We start from the raw sequence: 8,358 nt of genomic DNA, 5'->3' as shown, positions 1-8,358 counted from the left end.
CAGATTGTGAAGGGCCCATAGGAGCATGTGATTTAAGAATGTTGATCAAACGGGAGATCAAAAGACGTTCTAGCAATTAGGAGGCAAATGGTAGGAAGGATACAGGGCGATAGTTAGAAATTCACACAAGGTCAAGGTTATTTTTGAGAATAGGGGTGACCACTGCATGCTTAAAAGGAAGAGTTGAAAGAGCCAAAGGATATGGAGGAATTGAAGATGTGGGTGAGAGTGAGAATATAGGATTGAGAGGGCAGAGTGGTAGAGGGAGAAGAAAAGATCAGGTTCCAGCTCTGTGACAGGAGAAAAGGAGTCAAGAGTGCAATGAGATCTAGATAGAAAAAGAGAGAGGGGGAAGGGAGAGAATGAATCTACTTGTGGATGGCATCCACCTTGCCTCAAGTGAGCAAAGGCTTGAGGAGAAATAAAGGATGGATGTTAAGTGGGAGGAGAAAGTCAGTGGTGGGACTCAAATACATAGAAGACAGTGTGAATGAAATTGGAGTGTTGATGAGTGAGGAAAACGTAGTGTTTGACCTTAAAAAAAGGAGCAGAGTTTTACAGAACAGGACAAAGGTTTAGTGTAGAAAATCAGACTGTGAAATTTCCTCCATAGGTGTTAAGAGCAGCAGTGTGATGTGATAAAGTGTGATGAGAGCGTGCTTGTGAATTTAACCAATGCATGGGTTAGGCTGCGTCTATAGTAAGCACGCAACAGAAGGCAAAGTTAGCGCATGCCTGTCGCTCCAGCAATCCCTGCACTGAGGTCTGAGGCGACGGGGAGGCCCTGCATCGCTCGCACGCACTGTGGACGACCAAGCGTGTGCCCATGATAATCACGGCCTTAGAGGGATGAGTGTGTCAGAGCCTAGAAGGGGCATATAGATGATGGAGGAGGAGGGAGGAGGAGATGATAGCATTGTAAGAGTTAACAAGATAGTTAGTTTAAGCAGAAAGTGAGGAGAGGTTAGAGATAAGGGTAGATGTCAGAGGAGAGAGTTCAATTAAGCTGAGGTATCGAGTAGGACAGGGGTGAGGGGAATGAGAAGTGGTGGATGATGAGAGCAGAAGAGGTCATGTACAAATAGACCATGTTAGTCGTAGAGCAGACATTCCAGAGGGCACGTGAGAAGGGAAGAGAAAAGTGAGACAAGGAATGTGGATTACATTAGATGAGTTAATACGCTTAGCAGGGAGGTGGAGAGAGAGGCAAGAGGCAGAGGGTGGTGTAGGGGTAGAGGAAGAGATGTTGCATGTACCTTGTCAGAACATTAAAGAACGTCAATTCACACTGGTGCAGAGTTGAGGATGAAATGCTGAATCCAGTTCACGTCCAATTCAATTTTAACAGAACTTTTTCATTCTTCATTACTGAAAAAAAAAAAGTAAAACACAATGCATTACTATTTTCAAAATGGATTGAATTCCCCCAACAATGACTATGTGTTACCAATATATCCCTCTCAGTCCCACTGCAGCACATACTGTACCAGTGTGAAAGTAGGAAGGTACACAGTAACGGTAAAACAATACGTGCCGGTACTATGCACCATCTGAATTATAAGGGGATGTAAATCTCCCAGTCTCTCTCCATATCCGCAACAGAGCGGGCTCCGGTCAGTGGCATGGATGCCCATATATGGATATGCTCATATTTGGGCATCCCATGTCACTGACCGGAGCCGGCTCTGAGTATAGGGATATATGCGGAGACGCAGAGGTGCAAGGAAATGGGAGGAGGCACGGTGAGAAACAGGGAGAGACCACAGGAAGATAGAGGGCAACAACTTCCACAAGGTACGTCTATGTGTATAATTGTTTGTATTTTGTGCAGAGGGGGTAATTTCAGATAAAATACAATTCTCCACCCTCTACGAAACAATTCCACTTTGTTCAGTAAGCCAGAAAGTCTTGGTCCCATGTGGACTGAATTTTAATGCAAATTAGGTCCTTAATACACAAGTAAAGAATATAGATACTCATTCTCTACTGTAAGAAGTGCCACATTGCCCACTATTTAGGTCCTGTGCCCAGATTGTGACCAAGCATGGCAGAGGTGAGATTCCCCCAACTCCAATTTGCTACACTCTCCAAGAGAGATAATTGTGATCAGAGATGGAACTATGGGGGGGGGGGGGGTGAGCAGGGTCGCTGCCCAGGGAGTAGCCCGACTGGGGGCACGGAAATCTCATTTGGTGCATATGTTGCAGCGTTGCATTGATTGGCCGGTCAATCTGCACTGCTGCCTGTCACAGTGACATCATGATCGGGCACTGTGATCAGCTATAGCGCTGACCCAGGTGACATAGTTCAGCACTTTACAAGGAGGGAACAGATGTTGTGGGTGACAGATGTTGGGGGTAGGCTAAGACTGTTGACCAGAGTAACGTGGAGACTTACTGCACTCTGCATGCCCATCCTCTCCCTGACATCAGGGGAAGGAAGTGGCCCTGGTGTGTGTGTAGGTATACCAGATGTCAGTGTATGCATAAGTAAGTATGCCTGTGTAGTGGGAGGTGTAGGGGCATTAAGCTGGAGGACTTAAACCAGTCACAAAAGCACATAGATACCTCTTATTATACCGCACCAAATGCTGATAATATCATGCTGTAGCTGCACTTTACAGAAGATGATGCAGAATCCATCATATCATAGCCACACTGTGCATATGATGTACTGAATCAGTAACACCAGGAAGACATCTCCATTTAAGGGGTACAGTTGAAGTTAACAGAATATGTCCAGCACTTTGGTGTGTAGCCCATAAATAATAATTGTGCACATTACCAGAACATACTTGCAACTGCAAGATCATTTTGCTGCTTGTAGTGTATGCTCGTCCTGTGCAGTGTTGTAGTAGATGCATCTCTTCAGTGTTCACTGCAACAAAAGTAAGACATTGCATTAATATTACAGACGTTTGGGGGCTGAAATCTCACTTCGCTGCGGACAATTTCCCTTTGCATAAGATTCTTGTGATTATGTCAATGATGATCAATAACTACATCATAACACAGCCGCTCTATACAGAAGATGTACTTGCTATCAATGGTCATGGAGGTAATACGTCACACAATGTACAGATATAGCAAGGATTATTTCTTCCTCTGGTGCATTATGGCATTATGATGGGAAATGTTGTGAGATTCTGCATTATCAGCATCACTGAATCTTTTGGAAATTAAGTGATATTCTATGTTTTAATGCAATATTATGGATGATCAGCCGGTAAAATAATAATAGCTTGCTGTATCTGTAGCCATGCTCTACCCATGATGTGCTAAATCAATGACTGCAGAGAGATTCAGAGTGGTAAACATGACTGGAACGCATCTCTGAATAATGGGCAGCAAAGCAGTGCAGAATAGGAGGTGAAAGTATTTAAAATGGAAGACCCTTAGCAGCTGTGTGGGGAGTAGACAGTACAGACTGACCAAGTAAATGGTAAAAGGAGTAACTTCAACATTACTTGGCTTTGTTCTCCACATTGAAGCTTTCCTCCTCTTTAAATCACTAATACTGATGCCATGTGTAACCTGTACTGAGAGTTATATAATCTACTGGCCTAGATGAAACCATATGATGCAAACAGGTTCCATCCCACTCGATTCATAGAATTGAACCACCTCAACCTTTCATAACAATCACATAGAACTGCAGCAGTGCGCTACTGCACATGTTCTTGTTATGAATGGTAGTAGATGTGGTCCTTGGGTCAAAACTTCATACAGCAGCCACACTCTACTCATGATGTATTGAATCAACAAAAACCTGCATGGTACAGATCACAGGAAGGGTAGAGTAGAGGTGAATATGTCCAATGCGAAACCCTTAGCAGCTGGATTGTGTGGAGTCAATAAAACGACAAATACTAAATGAGAAATATACACATTGCTTATCTGTCTCTGTGTAGTCATTTTCCTCCTCTTCAACTGTCCTTCAAAATTTCTCTTCTGCCAGAAAAGAAACACATGGCTTCAATATTCACTGTTCTTCCCTCCTGAAATAAAAGTTAAGCATTGCATGGTTATGATCATACATACAATTAACCTTGCGCCAAACTATGTGATCCAAAGTAAATCCACCTCCCTCCCACAGCTGTGTTCCTTCTAGAGCTTCTACCACACAAGTCATTAATGTTCGTGACACTGTACTGCAGTCACAGTCTGCACACAAAGTAATGAATCAATTACATCACACTGAAAAGGCAGTCTACATGATGCAATAGTTATCCATAATAACTATGTCATGCAAAGGACAGGAAAGCCTATATGTATATCATTAGGGGAGAGGGGAAAAAAATAAATAAAAAATAAGTGCGACAAATTAAAACAGACAATAGGAAAGTAAATCCTTGCCCTGGGAACTTTACAATCTAAGAGAAATGTTAGAAGACTTAAAGAGAGGCAGCAGTTGGGGGAAGAAGTGCAGTAGATAACACTGCTTGTCCTTAATGGTGGGTACTTTTAGTAGAAAGCACTTCTTGGGAACAATAGTTGTTAGCAGTGACTGTGGGTGTGGGACAGTAGCCACGAGTCAAAGTTTTTGAAATTCTTGATTTAAGTCGTGAATTTTAAGATTGGTCTTAAATGTGGGTGGAAGAGGTTATGTTGGCATATACTGAGTGTGAGGGAGTTTCACATGTACGGTGCAGTGATGGAAAATGGTTTCAGGCAAGTGAGAGAACAGTAGAGGTGAAAGAAGTTAACAGGAGACAGTTATGGTTATAGTGCAAGAGACGAGCAAGGGCATAACGAGAGATCAAAGATGATATGCAAGAAGGAGCAGATTAATGGAGAGCCTTCACAAAAAGGTAAGGAGGAGAACTTTGTAGGTGATACAAAAACTTGATGGGATGCCAGGACAGGGATTTAAGGAGATGAGCAGAGACTGTTGTGGGAGAAAGTGAGATTATTCAAGCAGCAGAGTTTTGCATAGGAGAAAGTTGTGAAGCAGGGAGGCCTGTTAGTAGTATTTTAAAATAACCCATAGGATAACAGTATACATTGGAGTTTTAGCAGTAGGTTGAGAGGGGAAAGGGAAGATCTTGGTAATATTACAGAGAAAGAGGATCCAAACTTTACCCATGGCCATGCATGTGAATGGAGATGGAATTGAAGAGCCAAATGTTACTCCTAGGCAACATGTTTGATGACAAGATAGATGGTAGTACTGTTTACTGTGATGGAGAAACTGGATAATATGAGCCCAGTTTTAGACATTAAGTTTAAGGCAGTGGAGTGCCATCCATGAGCATATAGCCAGGAGGCAACCCAAGAGTAGGGACTGGATTGCAGGAGTGAGAGCAGGGGTGGATAGATTTGTGTGTGTATCATCTGCATAGAGATTATATCTAAGGCCAAAAGAGTTGATGAGGTCACCAAATGATAGTATGTAGAGAGAAAGAGAGATCTCAGAACAGAGCCCTGATGTATACCCACAGACAGATCAATAGAAGACGAAGACATGTTAGCAACAGAGATGGAGAATGTGTGACAGGAAAGTTATGATGAAAACCAGGATAGAACTGTGTTACGGATACAAAGAGAGAGTTTAGAATATGAAGGAGGAGAGTGATTGAGAGCATCAAACGCAGCAGATAGATCAAGTAGGATTAGTAGGGAAAAGTGACCTTGGGAATTTGCTTTAAGCACAGTCTGTAGAACGAGCTGTACGAAAGGCAGGTTGTAAAGGATCCAGGAGGGCATGTGATTTAAGAATGTTGACACTAGCAATTAGGAGGCAAAAAGCATGAGGGATACAGAGCGGTAGTTAGTAAGGCACATAGGGTGTAGTTTGTTTCTGACAAAAGGGTGACCGCTACAGGCTTAAAGTAAGAGGGCAAAAATCCAGAGAATAGGGAGATTGAAGATTGAAGATGTGGGTGAGAGTGGGGACTAAGAGATGCAGTAAGGTGTGAGGGGATATGATCTAGAGGGCATGTGGTAGAGGGAGAAGAGAAGATGATTTGCTTCCAGCTCTGTAAGAGAAGAAAAAGAGTCAAATGCAGAAGGAGAATTAGGTAGGAGAGAAGGGGGAAGGGACAGAAGGAATCTCCTTGTGGGTGGCATCCACCTTGTCTCTGAAGTAGTCAAATGCTTGAGGAGAAGTGAAGGAAGGATGGCAAGTGTGAGGAGAAGGTTAGTGGAGGGAGTCAAATACAGGGAAAAAAAGACAGCGTAAATTAAATTTGAGTGTTGATGAATGTGAAAAAAAAGTAGTGTGGTTTGGCCCCAAAGAGCAGCTTTATACAGGACTGGAGCCATTTTTACTGTAGAAAAATCAAATATCAATTGTGTGATTTCCTTCATAGGCATTAAGAACAGCGAGTGGAAGTGTGATGAACATGTTTGGGAATTTAGCCAAGGGTGTGGGTTAGAGGGACGAGTGTGTCAGAACCTAGAAGGGGCATATAGATAGGAGGATAGCATTGCAAGAGTTAATAAGATTGTTAGTTTAAGTGAAAAGAGAGAGAGAGCAGAGAGGTTAGAGTAGATGTCAGAGGAGAGTTTAATTAAGCAGAGGAAAATCAGTGGGACAGGTAAGACACGGTGAGGGGAATGACTGATTGTGACTGATGAGAGCAGAAGAGGTTATGTACAACTAGAGCCTTGTTAGTAAGAGTGGACATTCCAGAGGGCACAGGAGAAGGGAAGAGAAAAGTAAGGAAAGGAATGTGGATTACATTAGATAGGTTAACACTCTTAGCAGGGAGGCCCGATGTGTATATGAGCCGGTCCAAGATTATAAGAGATATCCCCCAACATCAGCGAGCATAGAAGGAGACACAGAGATAGGTGTAGAGAGAGACAGAGATAGGGGTATGTAGAGAGAGAAGGACGTCAAGAGAATGAGACAGATAGACGTAGAGAGAGGAGACGTAGAGAGAGGGGGCTTTGAGAGGGGGGCGTAGAGAATGAGGGAAGGTGGAAGAGAATAGGATGTGCAGGAGTGCATTTCATTGAGCAGTGCAGAAATAGCTGCAATAGAGGTCTGTACAAATGGTGCTTTGTGTAGACACATGCAAAGGTAGGGGAAGGAAAATGTATAGAACATGTGGATAAAAGCAGGAGTGTGGAAGTTAGAGAAATTAGAAAAGTTTTACAGAGGAGTGAGGAAACAGTAAACAGAAAGAACAAGAGAGAGGTTACATTGGGATGACGTGCTGTGGTAGAGAGAAATGCTAGGAGAGAGCCTCCAGATATTAGAGGACATGAATTGAGGGAGCAAATGTATAAATCAAAACCGGAGGGGGAGGTATAGCACGAAAGCTTGCACAGCAGTTGATGAAGATTATAGTCTTAAAGTTGCGTGTACCTGTCAGGGCACTCAAGAAGGTCAATGCTCACAAGTGCAGAGTTCATGAAGAAATGCTGAATCCAGTTCCCCTCCAATTTAATTTTAATATAACTTTTTCATTCTTCATTACTGCAAAAAGCAAACAAAACAAAACCACATTGCATTACTATTTTCAAAATGGATTGAATGACATATTCAACAGTAACTGTGTGATGCCAATATTGCCTTCTCACTCGTAGGCCAGTACGGTCAGGTACCCAGTACTGATAAAACAATAAGTGCCCGTACTAAGTACCAATATGAATTATAAGGAAATGTAAAATCTCCAGGTCTCTCTCCATCTCTGCAACAGATATATGGATAAGCCCATATTAAGGCATCACGTGACCGGAGCCGTCACTGACTGGGTATATGCAAAGATGCAGGGAGATGCAAAGAAAGGGAGGGAGAGAGACAGGGAGAAGATGGGAAACGGAGGGAGGCACGGATGGCGGGCCTCTCTCTTTCACTGGTGCATGCAAGGAGCTGGTCCCAACATCCACAAAGTGTGTGTGTATTATTGGTTGTGTTTTATGGCGGTAGGAGGATAGTGTGTATATTGTGTGTGTGTGGGAGTATTATATTGTGTGTAGGGTATTATAGTGTGTATATTATGTTGAGGTGCAGAGGAGAGTATTAGATTGGGTATCTTGTGTTAGGGGGTATTGTGTATATTGTGTTTAAGACTATAATATTATTGGGGAGATTATTATTGAGGAGGTATTAAAGTGTGTATTGTGGGGAGTATTAGTGTATGTATTATTTGTGGGTGACAGATGCTGTGGGTAGGCCAAGAGTACGGGCCAGACTAAGGTGGAGACTTTCTGTACTCTGCATACAGGACTCTACATGCACTGCAGAGGTGAGATTCCCCCAACTCCAATTTGCTACACTCTCCAAGAGAGATTATTGTGATCAGAGGTGGAAGATGAGCAGGGTCACTGCCCAGGGAGTAGCCTGTCAGGGGGCATGGAAATCTCTTTTGGTGCGTATGTTGCCACGTGGCATTGATTGACCGGTCAA

At 43.0% G+C, this 8,358-nt stretch overlaps 1 long non-coding RNA gene across 1 annotated transcript in view; it reads right to left on the bottom strand.

Moving 5' to 3' along the window:
- Positions 1 to 3,256: 3,256 nt before the first annotated feature.
- LOC142475651 (uncharacterized) overlaps positions 3,257 to 8,358 on the bottom strand; it is a 45,888-nt gene continuing 40,786 nt past the window's right edge. Inside the window, exons 20-21 of the long non-coding RNA XR_012791071.1 lie at positions 7,315 to 7,425; positions 3,257 to 3,997 (exon numbers count right to left, since the gene is read on the bottom strand). This is a non-coding gene — a long non-coding RNA (uncharacterized LOC142475651). The remainder of the gene's footprint in view (positions 3,998 to 7,314; positions 7,426 to 8,358) is intronic.

This window comes from Ascaphus truei, unplaced genomic scaffold (genome assembly GCF_040206685.1).
Source record: "Ascaphus truei isolate aAscTru1 unplaced genomic scaffold, aAscTru1.hap1 HAP1_SCAFFOLD_1304, whole genome shotgun sequence".
Taxonomy (NCBI): Eukaryota; Metazoa; Chordata; class Amphibia; order Anura; family Ascaphidae; genus Ascaphus; species Ascaphus truei.
Note: the sequence above shows the minus strand (reverse complement) of the source record. Positions and strands in the feature narration are given on the sequence as shown.